The 19,650-nt window shown below is 38.2% G+C and overlaps 1 protein-coding gene across 1 annotated transcript in view; it reads right to left on the bottom strand.

Moving 5' to 3' along the window:
* LOC131686735 (neurotactin) overlaps positions 1 to 19,650 on the bottom strand; it is a 143,222-nt gene that overhangs the window by 85,041 nt on the left and 38,531 nt on the right. The window contains exon 2 of the mRNA XM_058970672.1: positions 5,182 to 5,206. The gene's annotated coding sequence lies outside the window, so the exon portion shown is untranslated. The remainder of the gene's footprint in view (positions 1 to 5,181; positions 5,207 to 19,650) is intronic.

The following is a 19,650-nucleotide window of genomic DNA, read 5'->3' as shown; positions in this document are numbered from 1 at the left end:
GTCGCATCGCTTGCTTGGAGCGAATCCTAGACCTGATACCCTTCCAAACTACCAACTCCGCGACACCTATGGAAGAGTCTGATGAATCGTCGTCCTTCCGTTAAGTAGGTGGAGCATCAACACTTTTTTGTCTACCTTATTCCTTATTCTTCCCTGTGAACGATGGAGATGGGGGTGGCCGGCAATGATGGCTATCATGCTGTTGAGTTTTTAATATGGGTCGGTGGTACTCTTATTAGATAATCAGCAGCCAAACATGATGAAGTCAGTGTGCAATCCGCAACGCAACGCAACGCGGCGCAACTTTATATATGACGGCAAGAATAAATACAATATTTTCTTTGTTCTCAAGACAATGCACACTAGATGGAGAGGCTGCCAATTGCCGTTTACTTTGCTCGATTGTAGGTCTGAATTATAATATTGTAAGACAACGAAGATATACAAAAAAATATTTTTTGCCGTTAACTGAAAATATGCCTGGCATCACTGGTGTAGTGAAATCCATTCAGATTAGTTGTAAAAACTTTAGTTATACGAATAGTTCTTATAACTGTTAGTGCTGGTAGCAGTCTCAGTAGTCCTGGCTGCAGGGCCGTGGAGAGGGTAGGGGGGGGGGGGGGTGACGGGTGTTTCCCCCCGGGCCCGGAGTTCTGAAGGGGGCCCGGATTTTTACCAAAAACTAAAATTTTGACAAATGCTATTTCGACAAAAAATTATTTGAGAATGCAATAAAAAAAATCAAAAATCTGTGTATGATAAAACTAGAATAGCGAAAATTCTAAGCTATTTCATTTATTTAATATCAATATGTATTTTTACCAAATCAGAAGATCAGACCCGGGCAGACATAACGTAGTTGGTACATCGATTGGCATGTACGCAGCTCATCTGGGTTCGATTCCCAACCCCGCACACAGGAATAGAGATTTGTTTATAGAAATAACCTAAATGAACGTTCGCTTGTTCGCCCTAAGGATAAAATTTTTATAATCGAAACAAAAATAAGATCGAACTTCATGAGGTTGTCTTCAAATTTCGCCAATATGAAATCGATTTTTTTGATTTATTGAATTTCCTGTCATCGCAACTATTGGATTATTATCGACAGCAATTATTAGAAAGGAAAGGAAAATTTCTCAAACTTGTATTTAGGGTTGCCACACCGGTTTTTGGAGGCGAATTTCGGGTCTTCGTTATTACCGTTATTCGCCCGGAAGAACCCAGTGGATTATTTTCCAGCACACAGTCATCATAAATATCATCCTCGGACTGCAGGTCCAAATCGATAAGGAGGGCCCCTCTCGGTGTTATTTAAAAAGTGTTCTCTTGGTCAAAGTACCACCCTACAACTACTTGAGAGTTCAATTGATATTCTAAAAGAATTCGAAATAACTCTAACAATTTGAAGAAAATTGAAATCCATGGTTTGTCGTTCATTGTTATAAAATCCATAAAAAATCATATTCAAATACGAGATGATACGAAAAGTTTTTGTCAATTAATGGAATATACAATGTATATATTATACATATTGGCCAATGATTTGAACTCTAACACTAATTTGCTAAATAATTCAAAATAGTTTTTTCTAGAACAACTATGCTATTTGCCAATGGTTTACCATTAATATATGCTTACTTTAGAAACTTTTCGCTTTATATAACTAAATGATTCCGACAGATGTGATTTCATCTTTCATCAAATTCTCGAATTTTTAAACTTATTAAAAAAATTTCTTGAAGGAAATTCTATAACCTTTGATTGGAGTGCTTAGCAAAATCGGTTATTCAGAGCTTTATACCTAATCCAAAAAATAATTGAGAATTCAAAACTAGAAAACTCATCCATAAATATGTTGTTTGTTGGGTTAAAATTCATCGGAAAGCGTAATATCTCATTATGAAAGAACTTTGATAATCATTATAACATTTAAACTTTCAATATATAATCTGCTTTAGAACGATTTTTTTAAGTTTGTTCTATTTACTAGAAATCAGTTACAACATTCTTGTAATATACTTCAAAGTATGCTAACACATCAACAAAAAAACAGGAAAATTTATGTTTTTATAGGATTATGAATGTGAAACTAGCATAGCGTAAAACCCACCCAAAATCCTTATTTGAAATTTGATCCATGTTTCGGTATTTTTCCATTTTCATTATTTTTACATGGATTTTTTTTAAACCCTTTAAAATTTCATTGTCGATTTTTTTTCAAGCTGTAGATTTTTTTTATATTTCTGAAATGTAAACGGAATGTAAACGCTTTTTTATCTATTTCCATATTTTTATATTTACCATATTTATATTTTATCCATCTTTTCACGTTATTCATTTTTACCATTTTTATCACTACCACTTACTTTAATTTATAGATTCATTTATCTATTATTCAATTTTATTTGCAATTTTTCGAGAGAATTCTACTTTCTTCATTTTATTTTTTCTATTGTTTCATATTTTAATAACCTGCTTTTTTATTTATTTCTTTTGTTATTCGATCCAATTTTTAAAATTTGTCTATTTACTCCATTTATTCTTACTTTTTTGCATTTTTACAAGTATTTTTACTTTTTTAAAATTCATCCTTATTTGTCTTATTGTGCCATTACTTACCCTTTTGTTCCATGTTCTCTAGTTTTTAGCTTTACGTAGTTTTATTTTTTCCCATTTTTAACCTAATATAATTTTATTTATTTTTTCACATTTTCCCGATTCTTTTATTCTATTCATTGTTGTTACATCTTCATTCTTTCAATTTAACCTATTTTGAAAGTAATTTTTCTGTTGACCATTTTCCTATACGTTTACTTTTAATTTTTTTCTTGTTTTTTTTTATTTCTCTACAAAACATTTGATTTATCTTTTTTGCCATTATTCGTACTTTCTCTTCATTTTACATTTAGTTCGTTGTTTGAATTTATTTAATTTTTTTCTAATGTTTTTTAATTATTCTTTAAATAATTAACATCCATTTTTTTAAATTTCTTCTTGTTATTTTCTCTATTTTGTGTATTTCTATAGTATACATTTTGGTTTTTCTAAGAGTTTTGTTTTCTATTTTGTCCGTTTGCTTCGATTTTGATCAATCCTTCCAAATCTCTTTATTTATGTTCGTCTTTTCATCGTTCCAATTTTTTAAAACTTTCCGGTTCGCCGTTTTTTTTAGTTTTGCCATTGTTATTTTATATTTAATCCACTAATTTTATGCACCCTTAACGTTTTATTCGCTTTTTCTATTGCATTGAATATCTCTTGTTCTTGGTGTTAAATATATTTTATTATTTTCAGTTTATCGAGTATTTCAGTTTCATGCATTTTTATATTAATGTTTTGTTTCTTTCTAGTAATTTTTTTCAATTTCATTGATTCTTAAATTTTTCCTATTTTTACCCATTTTTTATTATTTTCACCATTTGTTCAACAATATTCGATTTCTTTAATCTTTGCAATTTGTTTGCTATTTTCTTTTATTTATATTTTTATATGTTCTGTTTTAGTTTTTCTAGATAATTCACATTTTTACGATTGACTTTAATTGGTTGATTTTGCTATTTTTGGTTTTTTGTACCTTCTTTCAATATTCAGTTTTCCTATTGCCTTTTTTATTTTTCCATTGATCGCCGTTTAGATAATATTTAAATTTTTGTAATTACTACATTTAAAATTTTTCCATTTTTTTACTTTTACTAACACTATTGACAAAAATGGCTGTTTTCAAAGTCACCAAAACTTTTGAAAAGGTATTTAAAATACTCCAAAGTATAAACAGTCCTTCGTTTTTTCCGTCATTGTCACTACAAATAACAAAAAATTGGTACATAACTATAAAATTTCAGTGAACTCCAACGAATTTCAAACTTTAGCTTTTTGGTACTAGGGTAATATACAGTGGTGGGGCTCGTACATTGGAACCCCCTGGGCCCGCATTGTCTCTCTGCGGCCCTGCCTGACTGTTTATGAAGCGTGCCTTAACTAGAAGTTACAGCTGTTTTAAAAAGTAGTTTTTTTTATAAACAACATAGGCATAAAGGGGTTAACATAATTTTTTGCTCTCCTAGTTTAGCCAAATTAATTTTTTTATCTCATATGCTTGGTTTAAAACAGATGTGTCAAATGGGAAAACAATACTGTTATAATAGGCGGAATATACCGTATATAACCGTAACCAACGCGATAGCGGCAAATAGTCTATCGCCAACTACCACTCTTATACACAGTGAAAATCCTTCCTCGCTCCATCAACATAAACGGATTCAAGTTCTATGTCAAACATGTCTAGGTACCTCACATGGCTTCTGGTGGCGTTTCGCACGTTTAAATATAGTGTACGTATAGTGTATGTAAACATGCAAACCATTGTGATGTTTCGTTTTCTGATGAAAGCGGTGTGATCAGAACCGGGAACGTTGAAATGAATATTGGCCAGAACAAATCCCAAATTAGATTCGAACATTTGAAAGAACTATACAATATATTTCAATAATACGAATTACTGTTTCAAAGAAAAGTCCCCAGTCACTACTAGGACAACCCAGCCGAGTTTTTCACATTGAACTTGGCCATTAGTTTTCCACCTTTCCGGTCCCGCCAGAATAATTACGTTCAGCGTCTACCCCGTACGAGTTGAGGGTGGTAAATTAGGCATTTGTAGCCGGCAACCTGCAAGAAACGTTCTAGCCAGGGCGGCTACTTTTACCACTCCCACCTTGGTGGACGATATGATCGTGGTAATCGATGTTGTTTTTATCGGTGCTAGCTGTCGGTCGCTTGTGCAAAGGTGCACTGCACATGTTGTAGATTCAGCACCGAGCCGAGCGGTGCTGTCTCGTTCGTACGTTCTAAAAAGGGGAGAAGTAGGCCTATCAACAAACACCACTGCTGAGTGGCGACACTCCAGACTATGTGTAGCCGCATGTGACTGCACTTATGAGAAGGTGCCGTTTACGCGGTTTGAATATGCTTTTTTCTAGCTACATTGTGGTATGCGATTTTAAATATTTTTTTTTTTTCGAAGCTATATGATTGGTTTATTTGACGTTTATAAAAAGAATTGTTAAGAACTCTTGTTTGGCCTATCTGTATTTATTTTTAGATTTTTTTGTAATGAGTTTCATAATGATACAAAAATTTATCAGATTTTGTCGCAATTTTACAAATTCGTTTATTACTCACGTTATTTTGGATGACGAATAAATATCTGAAACGACAAAGAAAATATGTGTTATTAATGTATGAATTTGATTCAAAAACATTGGGTTTCTAATAATAAGCATATCATTTATTAATAAGCTTCCAGAAAATACGACATATTTTATGAAACATGTGTTTTCTGCCAATTATGAGCCCTTGAGAAGCTATGAGTGGCTTGAAAAAAAACATGTTATGCACATATGTGCTTAAGCTCTGTAGCTCATATGTCGGATCCATGGACAACGCTGCGCCATCCAACTCCCTCAGTTGAAACGAATCCGGATGAGATGCGAACATTTTTTTTCGATTCTATAAATAATTTTAACCGCAAAGACTTTAAAAAAACAGAACCCTTCTCACAATATTGGCAAAGCTCATCAATCACCCAGATTTTTATCTTCACCACATACCCATTCAGATGTTCCGGTTTGTGGTAAACCTCCTGTCCAGGTACCGTTGTGCACTCTGGAGGTGCATCGAAGGAAGAAACAACCATCGACTCGGAACAAGAAACCGTCGAGGGAATTTCACCGGCCAGCTGTGTTTGTGCGTGTGTGGGTGTGCATGTGGACTGTGGTTTGGGGAGTTTAACTAAACTAAAAACCGTTCAACTAGCCCTAATGATAGAAGGAATCGAAATTCCTATGTTGCCCTTCTTTTAATGTATTGTGAACGATATGACGGCTATTCGGTTGAGTGATTATCGGTCTCGTTCGACACACGCCGGAGGAATCGGAAACGTGGAACCAGGGTTCTGGCGGGGGCCCCAACGAATTTTTTTTTCGCTTTTGTTTTCTCTAGCCGAAAGAAGTCTAACAGGAAACCTCTTGCACAATAATAAGGAAATTCAATTTATGTATGCCTACTTCGTAAGGGGAACTCAATGCCTATGTATTTAAGCGCGGGGGAAGAAGCGGAAGTTAATTGCCAAACGTAGCGTCTGGGTGCTTTTTTTGTCTTCGGTTCTTTGGTTCGGTATTGCAACCGGGTTGAAAAAGCGAGAGTTGAGCCCATTTGGAATGTTCGAATATGTGTATATGCGTTCCTTATGTGGCGAAGCAAATCGATTGATGCCCGGCAGACAACCGGGCAGCATAACTTGCTGGCTGTTGCGTTTGAATATGTATACGATACATAGCAGTCCGTCAGGTGTCTGTGTGTGACTGTGCGTGTAGAATTGTAATGGATTGTTAAATCGAAATTCTTAAGGTGTACGGGACGGAATCATGAAAAGACGGATTTTTTATATTGGTATTTTTGATCAAACTATCAGTTATGGCTCATTTAAAAATGTTTCCTAAATATTCGAGTACTTTAACATTGTGGTGACTAATTTTGAGTTATTACTCAAATTGATGATCATCTATGGGAAGTTGGCAGACAAAACAATTTTCACTAACGAAGGTGCGAAAATTTATCTTTTAAGGAAGAATGTTTTATGGTGAATATAGAGCGCGACATTCCCATGAAAGCGTTTTTTCACCATCTTATTTGATTCCGTTAATTTTATTTGATTTCACCAAAAGGAGAAAGAATTAATAAAATCATGAATAGCCACAATACCTATAACCCTCGGCATGATAATGTAACTTGATGTGGTCCGGGGGCTTTAACACCAAAGCAGTATTACAGTGATTATATCACAGAAACTTGGGATACAATCGTTTCTGTGATATTCACCAAAGCAGTATTACAGTGATTATATCACAGAAACTTGGGATATAATCGTATCCCAATTTTCTTTTTAGTTAAGCTACATTGTGATCAATTTTAGTACTTAGCTTGGCGACTTTTATTATCCATTGCCATGGTCAAATAATATACAATGAGGGTCTCTCTCTCTCTCTCTCTCTCTCTCTCTCTCTCTTTTATTGCTATAGTTTAGATTAGATCCATGCTTACACTCACTAATACAAATTGCTTATTCTTTCATATACTCACACAATCTGTCATTCCAAACGCTCAAACGTGGCCTTCACGATAACACAAATCTGGTCACAAATGCGAACTTCCTCGATCTAGCCAACATGCAAACAGCCCGGTAATTAAGTGAAAGTCTGCACCTAAAAATTTACTAACGCGGTCTCAAACATCAACCCATCGCTCGCGCAATCATGATTCGGTCACGTCCGGAAGCCTCTACCCCTGATCAAAGCAGCCCAAACTCATGCCTTCAGTTGGACCAATAGAAATAAAAACTAGACAAGACGCCTACGCGCGATCATTGAAGAAAAAGCGAACATGCGAATGTTACATACACACTAGTACACGCGACAAAAACGCCCGATTCCTTCGCGATTATCCACGCACAACCACATCCACGATCTCGCAAACAGGATAATACTCCGGTGCCTAAGTGGACGGTTTAGCACTTATAAATGCACAAACGCGGTCTCAAGAGTTAACCTCCAAATGCCCATGTTCGCGAGATCATGAATTGGTTTCGTCCGGAAGTCCCTATCCTCTGCCCTTGTAGCATAAGTCCAATGCCTTCAGGTGGACCAATCAAAAAGATGATATCCATATCCATATCTCATATCCACTAAACTACACTTCAACGGCGACATTATTATCGAATTTATACTCACGTCACATACACGCGACAAACATACAAATGCTTGAACACTTCGCGACCATCCGCGCAACCTACACCCGCGGTCTCGCAGACATGATAACATCCCGGTGATAATATGAACGTCTCAGTACTTATAAACATTCAAACGCGGTCTCAAGCGTGAACCTACAGTCCCCCGCACTCGCGCGATCATGAATCGGTCACGTCCGGAAGTCTCTATCCTCGATTCCAGAAGTCTAAGTCCAATTGTCAATTGAATCAACTAAAGAGAAAGCTCTCATATCCACTGGACAACACGTTCCATATCGACATGATCGGGAACTCTAGTGAGAATGTGATCCGTACATCGAAAACTAAATATCAGAATGACGGTCCGCTTGGCCATCCAAGAACACACGCGAATATGTGAATGGCCACGGGGTTACAAAATCGAATTTATTCACGCGAAGTCACAAACACGCGAGCACACACGACAAAAATGTCAACATACGAAGGTTTAAGCTCTTCGCGAACACCTACGCACACTTACGTTCGCGATCGCGCAAACTTTAACAATAACAATGTGAACGTTTTAGTACTTACGAAGCTACAAACGCGATCTCAAAAGCTCATGAAGCGGTCACGTCCGGAAATCTTCACCCTCCATTCTAGCAACTTAGGTCCATACATTCAGTTATACTAGTCAAAAAATAAAGCTCATATCCACTAGAAAACAGGTTCCGTGGTGACATGAATGGGAACTCTAGTGGTATGGAAGAATTCACTGTTCTAGAATCTGAACCGTACACGAAAAATTAAATATCAGATTCACAGTCCGCGCGCAAGCATTTTAGAATACACGCGAATATGCGAAAGGCAAACGGTTTTAATATAGAATTTCTACACGCGAAGTTACATACACGTTAGCACACGCGACATACAAACGCACACGCGAACGAACACGTTAACGTACAAATACTCGAGCCCTTCGCGATGATACACGCGATCGCGAAGTCCCTACGCCCGCACATACCTGAACCGTACAATAAATATCACATTCAGAATTACGGCCCGGCCAATTGGCCTAAAGCAGTGTTTTAGTGGGCGCCATTGCCTGTCTCGTCAGCAATGTAGTGTGTGATTCTGACGAGGAGCCCTTCCGAGATGGTCGGGTTTCAATTTTTTCGAACCCGAACCCGACCCAAACCTGAGACCATGAAAATTTAAAAACCCGAACCCGACCCGAACTCGAAATTATAAAATTTGAAGAACCCGACCCGAGCCCGAACATTTTAAAACTTTTTAAAAACCCGAACCCGACCCGTATCCGAGAATGAAAATTTTGTAAAACCCGACTCGAGTCGACCCGTGCATTTTAAAATTTGAAAACCCGAACCCAACCCGAAAATTTAAAATTTGAAAACCCGGAACCCGAACCCGAGAAGCTTAAATTCACTGAACCCGAACCCGACCCGAAACTCGTCGGGTTCGGGTCGGGTCCGGGTTTCGGGTCCAAAAACCCGAACCCGACCATCTCTACTCTACAGCTCCAGTTGGACAACTCTCGAAAAAAAAGCCACTATACCTATAATTTTAGTAAGCTATGGATTTCTGGCTATGTCAGTATCTGGCAGACCGACTTGACCAAAATGGATAGACGCTGAATCTACGACGAATCATTACCTTTTCACAACTAAGCAACTGATCTGCCAGATTAGTTTTACTATAGTTTTAAGTATTATGCCCTTCAGGCTCAATATGTTTTTAACCCAATTTCTCCTTAAGGAGTAACATAGCAAAGCTCAGCGCATTGCATTGGCTTGCTAGTTGGACAGTTGTTTTCTTTTGAATACTGTTTTCACGAGTAGTGTTTCACTTTGAATTTAGTTTCTATCTGTGTGAGTCAAGTCGGCCTGCCTGGCTCTGATTAAGCGAAGGCGATACTCAGATCCATGACTTACAAAACAAATATTATTTCAAATGTGCTTTCCTGAAAACCTGGTTTCCAGCATGCCATCGGGTACATCACGTCTTTGCAATATGTCGAGACGCTTGACACGTGGCGCCGATGGTTGGCGGTTGTACTACCAAAACGTCAGAAGGCTAAGGACGAAAATCGAGAACTTGTACTTGGCTGCTCTTGACGGCGATTACGATATTTACGTTCTGACGGAAACTTGGCTTGATGATCGTATTTCATCGATGTAGCTCTTCGGGGATTCTTACGCGGTTTATCGTACGGATCGAGGTGCTCGCAACAGTATCCATGGCCGCGGCGGGGGAGATTTGATCAATGTTTCTTCCGCACTTGCCTCCTGTGAATTAGGTGTGGATAGTTCATCAAGCATTGAAGCAGTTTTGACGAAGATTACTACGCAGAAGAAGAACTACTTTATTGGAGCTGTTTACGTTCCTCAAGAAAAATGACTTGATTGCTCTACTACGCAGCTCCATCTAGACTCCATTGAGCGCGCTTCTTCTCAGGTAGATGCAAACGATGTGATGATAGTCCTTGGCGTTTTCAACCAACCATGACTCATGTGGGTTTCTTGTGGACATGGGTACGCTTACCCTAACCCGTTATCCTCGACAACAAATCCTGCCAGCCGCTTACTTCTGGACAGGATGGCTTTTCACGGACTAAGTCAAGTAAGCACGATTTTCCACCATCAATCTCGTTTTCTGGACCTTGTCTTCGTCAATGAGAATGCTTTGCCTGAGTGTTCTGTGAGTGAAGTTTCCAGTGCGATTGTTTCTTTGGATAACTATGATCCCGCTTTTGAAATATCCATTTGCTTCATAAGTTCACCACTATATGAAGAAGCTTTAGCTGTGAATCGTCGTAATTTTCTCAAAACTGATCTACGCCGCTCACTATTGCTGATCGATTGGAGTGTACTACCTGCTCAAGTGGATGTAGATGCTGCGGTTGATCTCTATAATCGATTACTCCTTGACTGTGTTGAAAAAGCCGTTCCAAATTATCAACCTCCCAGGAAGCCTCCCTGATGCTTCGGAATCTGAAACGCATCTGTGCCAAAGCTCTACGTGCGTACACTAATCGACGATGCCCTATTCTCAAGCGCTTTTTCGCAATAGCCAGTAATGAATACCGCTGTTACAATAAATTGCTGTACAAAGAATATGTGAACTACATCCAACAAAACTTGCGACGAAATCCGAAGGGCTTCTGGACTTTTGTTAATACGAAGAGGAAGGAAACAGGTCTTCCGTCTAGGATGGTCTACAATGGCGAAGTAGCGACTACGACGGCGACAAAGTGCTCCCTATTTGCCAGCTACTTCTCGAGTGTCTTCACGACTGATGCGCCATCTGCCATCGAGCTCGACAACGCGTCCCGTGATGTTCCCGTTGGTGCGGTGGATATGGATGTATTCACCATACAGAACAATCGGTTCTCTCTGCAATACAAAAAACGAAATCGTCCTATGCTCCAGGACAAAGTGCTATGCCTTCAGCTGTTCTGAAAAATGTTCCGATTGTTTAGCGATCCCACTGACGCACCTTTTCAATGTGTCACTTCAGCAGCAAAAATTTCCCGATGATTGGAAGTGTTCAGTCATGTTTCCGATACACAAGAAAGGTGACAAAAGCAACATCGAGAACTAGGGGGGAATCACTTCGCTGAGAGTCGAGTCAAAATTTTTCGAATTGCTTATCAACGAGGTGCTGTTTTCTGCTTGTAAACTTTACATAAGCACTTGTCAGCATGTATTCTTCCCTGGTCGATCGGTTGAAACGAATCTAGTTAGCTTCACATCGTTTTTCATAGAAAAAATATCTAGGAAACTCCAGGTGGACACGGTCTACACTGATCTTAAGATCGCTTTCGACATAGTTAATAATAGAAATCGATGTTTGGCGCCTTTTTGAAATCCAAGATGGCGACTTCTAGTTGAGCAAAATTCTCTATAATCCTAACAAAATGAGTGTTTTTGGAATAGGCTTGATGAGTAGACTACGGAAATCGATGAGTTTAAAGTCCAAAAAGGTAACTTCAGGTTGAGCAAAATGTCCTATAACAATATCTTCACTATATCCGAAGACTTCATATCAAGAAGACCGGCAACTCTGTCCAGAATCTGGAGACAGTAACAGCAACGCCACTTGCGGGTAAAGGTAGTACTTCCCATAGTGTTGTCCACACATATACACTTTTACATTAAACTTCCTTCCTTCCTCCTATAGAGGCGCGGTAACCTTTGTCGCTTCTCGTTTGTATGTGGGGAGGAAAGAGATAACAGTCTTCTTAATATGTAGTCTTTGCTATATAACTATATCAATCGCATTCCGAAAATATTTTAGAGGTTATAGAGAATTTGTTTAAATCGCTCCAAATATCGAATTGTGAACCGATGCCCGGAGGGCCGATTCACATAAACCATTCGACTCAGTTCATCGAGATCAGAAAATGTCTGTGTTTGCATGTGTGTATGTGGAAAGATAATGTCATTATTACATTGATTGAAACAAGTGCTGCCAGCTTCTATTTGAGTAACTCAACTATTAAATAATTGAGATATCTGACGGCTCATTTACAACCATAGATGCAGAGTCAAACCAAAGGAATTTGGGTTGTTTTCCTCACCAATACCTAGCCTCAACCGGTTTGGCAGCGCAAAATATGATTCTGCACAATTTCTTTTATAACGGAATTAGAATGGTTTATATGGTGCGACTGATTGTTTTAAGGTTTGGCATCTTAAATTTCAAATCGCTGCTCACGCCTAGAGAAATGTAGGGTGATAAGCCTGTTTTAGCAGCATTAGGGAGAGAGTCGCACTATTTTTTGAACAACTTTAAAAGAAGCTATGTTACCTATAACCTTTCTATGAATAAAGTATCAGTGTACTCTTTTTTAAACATTTGTATAATGCCTACTTAGCATAAATGAAAATAAATGTTGTATTCTGTGCATCTATTCTCTCCTCAACGATCCAATTATCGCCTCCTGGTCGTGCCAATTTCAACCTCATCGCAAAAACAATCTAGTTGAAACGCAATGCCTTATTTTTCATTTGTGTCGATTCTAACTAGGTATCCACATCATGGTCGCTAACGCGTGATTTGTAAAACGATTCATTCTGCTTTTTTCAGCCGATCAAAACAAACGTAAACGTCACACTCATGAAAGAACCTCATCAGCTGTTAGTAGAAGAGCGCCCAGAATGGCGCTCGCAGGATATAACCACGCGAAGGTTAACAACTGGCATGACAAGTTTCACATCACATATTGCTTTGTACCGATCCGAATTGTATGTGCAGATGAAAATGAAATCTCTGCAATCAACAATTAGTTGAATAACTTGAAATAACACGGTGCTACAAAATAAATATAATGGAATATATTTTTAAAGTGATACAGTAAAGGTTTTAGGTCTGGTCAAATTACAACACAAAACCACGTTTGACCAATTTAATATACCTTCAAAATCTTGATTTATAACAACAAAAAAACGATTTTTCGGAACTTTCAGCACTAAAAAAATTTTTACGCAGTTATTTTTCAACTGATTTTAAATTTTTTGAATAATTTGGAGAGAAGAATAAATGACCTTTCCAACGATATGCTATGTTATGTTCTTTTGTTAAAAGTACTATGCGATTTTGAGACAACAATATTAAAGTTATTTTGCTATTTTTTCATTGAAAATTATGAAAATTGCTCAACATTTTTATTACGAAGCGTCTTGGTTTTAATAAAAATTTAAGAAGAACATTGAATTCCGTATCAAACGACCTATTTATAATCAAAATCAGCTAAACAATATTTTTTTCCAAATTAGAAACTTGCTCACATGAACTTTTAAGGGGACGGTCTCATATAAAATTTAAAAAAACGATTTTTTGCTCGATTACGTATACATTCAAAAGAATGTGTGTGAACTTTGAAATTGGATAAAATAACGGATATTATAATTATAGCATCTTCTAATGCGAGAGAATACCTCACTACCCCTTAAGAGTTCATGCGAGCCGGTTTCTATTTTGGATTTTTCAACCGATTTTGATCATAAACAGGTCATTGTATGCAGAATTAAATGTTCTCCTTAAATTTTTATTAAAACAAAAACGTTTCCCAATAAAAATGTTAGGCAAGATTTTTAATGAAAAAATAGCAAAATAATGATAACTTTCATATTGTTGTCCCAATACCGCATAGTATTTTTAACAAAATAACATAATATAGTATACTGTTGGAAAGGTAATTCATTCTTCTTTCCAAAACACTCAAAAAATTTAAAATCGGTTGAAAAATGACCGCGTAAAAAAAATTTAGCACCGAAAGTTTCGAAAAATCGTTTTTTGCTATAAATCAAGATTTTGAGGGTATACAACATTTTTCATACATTGTTTTGCGTTGCATTTGATAAGATCGACAACCTATACTAGGTCTCTTGAAAAGTACAAAATAACTGTAGCACCGTGTAATTGGTTACTTATATCTGAAATTGCATTACAATATATTTTCAAGTTGATCTTTTAGTTTGGCCGCACTGGTGTTACTTTTCTGTATCCTGGATGCAAAAAAAATGTTTCGATTGTGGTGGTGTATCGGACAAAACATGGGATAATGTGAACCGCCGCATTTAATAATAACCTATTATAACATTAGACCTATACTAGTGTTTAACAAGTGCTTTTAAAGTGAAAACACCTCTACGTAAGTGTTTATTTTACTAAGCGCTGTTGGATCCTGTTTCGGTTCACTACGAGAGTGAGGCGAATTAGCAGATATTTCAATAAGGTGACTTTATTTTAATTGAAAGTCGGATTTAGAGGCTAGTATTACATAAATATGTGAATAATAGGCACATAACCCTACATATCGTTTTTTTCTTTTTCCCTTTCGCAAAGTATGGTTTGTTTAATTCATTTTGGAATTACATTACCAATAGAATTTTTTTTTGTGGAATATTCAATTTGTAGTAATAAGTTTGTGGAATCATGTCGAGAGCGAGTAAAGGCACTGTAACCTAGGCTCATTAGCCAGGGCAGGGCTAAATACTTATGTCCCATCCCATCCCAGGAACCTAGGACCAAAGGAGTGACATTAACCTTCTTAGCCAAGTAACTCCCAACGATTTATCAAATCCCCATCAAATTGAAATGGTCGGTACGGTTGTCCACGTTTTTTCCTTATTCAAGATTTGAAATAGTTCGACGATTAAATTCTTCATTAAATGAATAATTTAATTGCTGTATAATTTTGAATCATCTTCACTCTGTACGCTGCACATTTGGCCTGGCCGCTTTAATGATTGTGTCACATATCAAATGTACCACTAACATTAATATTGACAAGAAAAATTGTAGGCTAACGTCTGCACTTTTCCTGGATCTCTAAATGTATTGGCTGTGTATGTGTAGACTAGACTAGACAAGACTAGAAGTTTGTGGACTCATGTCGTGTTTGGTGAGAGCGCGTAAAGTATTTAAATCTGGAAACTCCATATAGTTATAAACAGGAAGCTACTCGAACAGTACTTTTTGTTGTAGCAACATCAGTTTTATGTAACTGATATGTATCGAGGATGCACATTTTCCCTAAAATTTATTTTTAACTTATTTTTTCCCGAATTTGAGATTATTTACCTTATTTAGGAAATTTGTATTTCTTAGCAAACCAAATACAATACCGAAATGTTTCACAACTATTCAAAAAGTTGTCAAATGGTTTGCATGTACTACTTAATTGCTCTTAACAATTGGAAACAAAAGGAAGACAAACAAAAGATAGCTATTAGTCAAAACAGCCAGCTACTGATGAGACGAACTCGAAACTTATTAAAGAAAGATCGTTGAGAGTGAACCTTCAAAATATACGCAGATGGAACTTATACAAACCTATCGCCTAACCCGTCTCATGGTGTTGTGGATGTCGCTAAAACTTTGTTTGTTCCGAGCATTTTGTAGCCAGTTTCTAAAGTAGCTTAATGGAACTAAAACGCCTTCGGTTCGTAAACGTCGCTATTTTTCACAAACATAAATTTTACGACCGGTTAGCTACCTAAATTAGAACTGGGCACATAATCGTAAAATATCAAATTATGATGGTGGTTTCAATCTCATGCTGTTCCTATGAAAACACGTGCGTCGGTCCAGTTGAGCACAGAATGGACAAGGCCAAACGTTAGAGCAGAAAGTCAAGTGCTTTTCCCCCTTCGATTATCTCGCAGACCGCCGCGGCGGTGCAGCCCCAAGCCCCGCTAGCAGCACGATTGTGAAGCTAATAAAATTAATCATTTCTGACAGAGCATATTCTCTCCGCTGCCCATCACGGCCTGTAGCCGGCCGATGCAGGCGAGCAACTCTAATTCCATTCTAAAGAGTTAAACGTCCATCAGCACCCGCAGATTCCAATATGCTAGTAGGTCGGTTTATCTTCGTTATTATCGTTAAATCTGATCTTCCATGTCATCGGTGGCATTACCGACTTGATCGGCGTGATTCACCGGACGCCGAACCGAACGGATCGAACTCGTACACTGGCCGGTTAAGGCGGCGTCAATAACTCGACACATCAATGGGGGTCCATTTAGTTCGATTAAACATTTAATTGATTTCGAATCTATTTTTATTTTCGGATCGTGTGTAGGTCAACAAAGGCTAGAATTTTGGACGGTCGTGGATAGCAAAAGGTAGTGTAGAGGAAGTACTATGAAGCTAGCGCCTTCAGTGGAAGCGTTGTCGGTTCAGTGCGATGTATCTACTTATATGCGTAAAAATCTACTGGATGTAAAGTTTGGAAAAGGTAATTAAGATATCTGTAGAATGAAGGTCTGGATGTTCGATGTTTATAAATAATTTCTACGATTAGGTAAACAAAAAGTATGATCAGTGCATTTCATATTTGTGAAGCAAAAATCTCGATACTAAGATACTGTATGAGTAACATGAAGCAGTGGTAGTGCATTTTATTTAATACACGTGAAAAGCTCCGAAGTCGCATGTTGATTTGATTCGAGCACTGAATTCAATTCCACATAATTACAGACAATCATTCGTTCGGTCGGCGAATCGGACGATTAGGACCGTATTCGATTGCCATTCCATCGAGGAAACCCACAGCTCTCATTGAACCAACCCCGAAACACATAATGATCGTTTGAACAATGCGCCATTCCCAGATTACGAAGCATTCACAGTTCCACGTGACGGGTCACCACAGGTTCACCCATTGTTGCAACGATCAATCAGTTTCTCGCCAGCCAGCGTCACGTCTTGAGAGTTCCATATTTCACCGCAACGCTGAACAAATCCGGCCAAGTCTGTAGATCGTGTCGTTCTTGTGTTGAGAATAACACTTTGCTGTAAAGTTCCTAGGGCCGCTGAGGGATCACAACCGGCTTCTCTCCGGCTTGCCCCGGTCAGGCCAGTTTTGCTCGGCAGCGAACCGTGAACCGTGACAAATTTAAGCTCTATCTGTGGCTCATTACACTGAGCGCACAGAGCGATACTGCGGAACACACCGAATTGTTCGTTGTTTACGATGAGTCGTTCGTGGGCCAAAATAGTGGGGATTGTGTAGTGTAGCCACGTGAACGATTTCGATGAAACGATGATTGGAGCTTCATCGCAGCAGTTCCAAATAATGATTGTTTACTCAACTTCCCATGCACCGGTCCTCCCCTCGCATTCGTCCTCCACATCCTCAGCGGCCAATGGAGTGGTCGTAACAGTGGTTCTGACGAGTTGATTTGATTCTCCAGGTTTAGGATGGTTTGGAGCTGCCATAAATTTTCAAATGGTTCATTATCGTCGTTACGTAACGACGGGCACCGCCGTCGGAGGTGCTTTCATACACACACAGAAATGGCTCATTTAATTGTTTTGGACGCAGAGGGTTTTGTTTGAGAATCGTACCCCGCTGTTCGGTTGTTACAGAGTTCTGCTCACGGGTAATTTTACACTATTCGATCTTGAATGATGGAAGGTTGGAAGATTGTTAGCCAGCACGTTTCTGATTCGTGCCTGTTTTTGATGGAAATTCATTTTGATGATCAGTTCTGTGTATGTCATGAGATCACTGACATCGTCAGTACATTCACTTGTTCTGGAAAACCAAAACACAACACGAATTAAATCTTCGTACTCGTAACATTACTCGTGTATAAGAAGGCCCACGGCAAGTTGCTGGAATTTTTAAATTTAATTTTTTATATTTACAATTTAGGTCGGTCGTGAAAAATAAAACAGAAAGAGCATAATGTTGCCTATATCTCAGACTTTTTTTAGTTTGATGAATTGTTTTCATTTTTAAAGATATATAACTGTGGCGCGGAACCTCGCCAATGTACCCTGGCTGCGGGAAATTTGGGGTTAAGTCAAATTGCCCCGCATAGTAGTCCCAACCACATCTTTTGTAAAAATGTTCATTGTACAAACAACAACCCAAAACCCTACTTAAAACTTGTTGGTGGACAACAGATTGAAATATTGAGTTAAACGAAAGCATTTATTTGAAAAGTTACTGCAGAGGCAGGATTTGAAACTGCAACCCTTGGGACTTCGGCCCAATGCATAAACCTTTATGCTATTCGTGGGCTATAGTGCCGTCCCAGGAAGAACACATGATTATCGCATTGGCGACAGTGCTGCGATAATCACTCACAATCGCCGCTGCCACCAAACACATGTGATCTCGTTTTAGACGCAGTGGTATGATCACTGCCTCCAATGCGATAATCATGTGTTTTTTTTTGGGACGGCACTATAGCCCACGAATAGCATAAAGGTTTGTGCATTGGGCCGGAGTCCCAAGGGTTGCAGGTTTGACCACCCGTTGAATACCAGAAAACAAACTTTTATTGGCGAGCAGATGTAATACATTAACGTATACTTTAAGACTTTCTCATGTATTTTCGAAGAATACAACATTTTCGAAAAATACTATTTAAAACATGTAATGCGTGGAAAAAAAGAATAACTCATCATAAATATCACGAAAATCAGCTCTGAACTAACATCGTGGTCGTTGACCTTTTGTGGTATATGATCGAGCGTTCGTAAGATGGAACATTTTCTGAAGGTGAAGATGAAGCTTTTTCTTACAATTTTGCTTTTATTCAGTTTCACCACTTGTGCCATACAGTACTGCTATCCATTCATTGTCCAAGCAGAATGTTTCGTTTCGCAAAACAACCTAAAACATGGGGTTGAAAGTAACAGCATTGGAATTGAGATCCCATTGTTTATAGAAATCGACAAAATACATGAGCAAACGAGAAAACTAAAATCCCATAATACTCCCATGGTTATGGTCCAATTTCGGCATGGTGATTGGATAGTGTTTCCTTATGTTTTCTTATTTTTTTGCTGCTATTTTTTGTTGCTTAATTCAGCGAAACAATTTTCATCAGCCTGCCAACCTAACGGTGATACGAATTATGCGAAACGAAAAACACACAGATAATCCGATGTCTGCCATTATGGAAACTGATGCCAAAACATTCGAAAAGCTGATGCAACTACAACAAGTCAACTTAAATTGGACGCGGTGCAAGATCTCTGAATGTGTAAACGTACTCCGCTGTTATCGCTGCTTGGAGTACGACCATAAAGCTGCCACATGCAAAAAGTCCCGATGCTGTCCGACTTCCGCTGAAGGGCATGAGCACAAAGAGTGTGTCTCAAACATCCGAAAATGCATTAATTGTCACAATGCAAATGTAACAAGAAATCCTTAAGATCAAACGCCAACTGATCATGCTTGCTGGAATATTGAGTGCCCCCTGTATCAAACTCGACTTAGACAGTCACGTTGCATCATCGACTACAGTACATAGCCACTAATGCAACACGGTGAAGCCGCCCAGTTTTCCGACCAATGTGATCAGTTCGATTCCGCCATCGACGCTCATATGTTTGCCACG

Source organism: Topomyia yanbarensis, chromosome 3 (genome assembly GCF_030247195.1).
Source record: "Topomyia yanbarensis strain Yona2022 chromosome 3, ASM3024719v1, whole genome shotgun sequence".
In the NCBI taxonomy this organism is placed as follows: domain Eukaryota; kingdom Metazoa; phylum Arthropoda; class Insecta; order Diptera; family Culicidae; genus Topomyia; species Topomyia yanbarensis.
The sequence above is the reverse complement of the archived record's forward strand: the minus strand, read 5'-3'. Positions and strand labels throughout refer to the sequence as shown.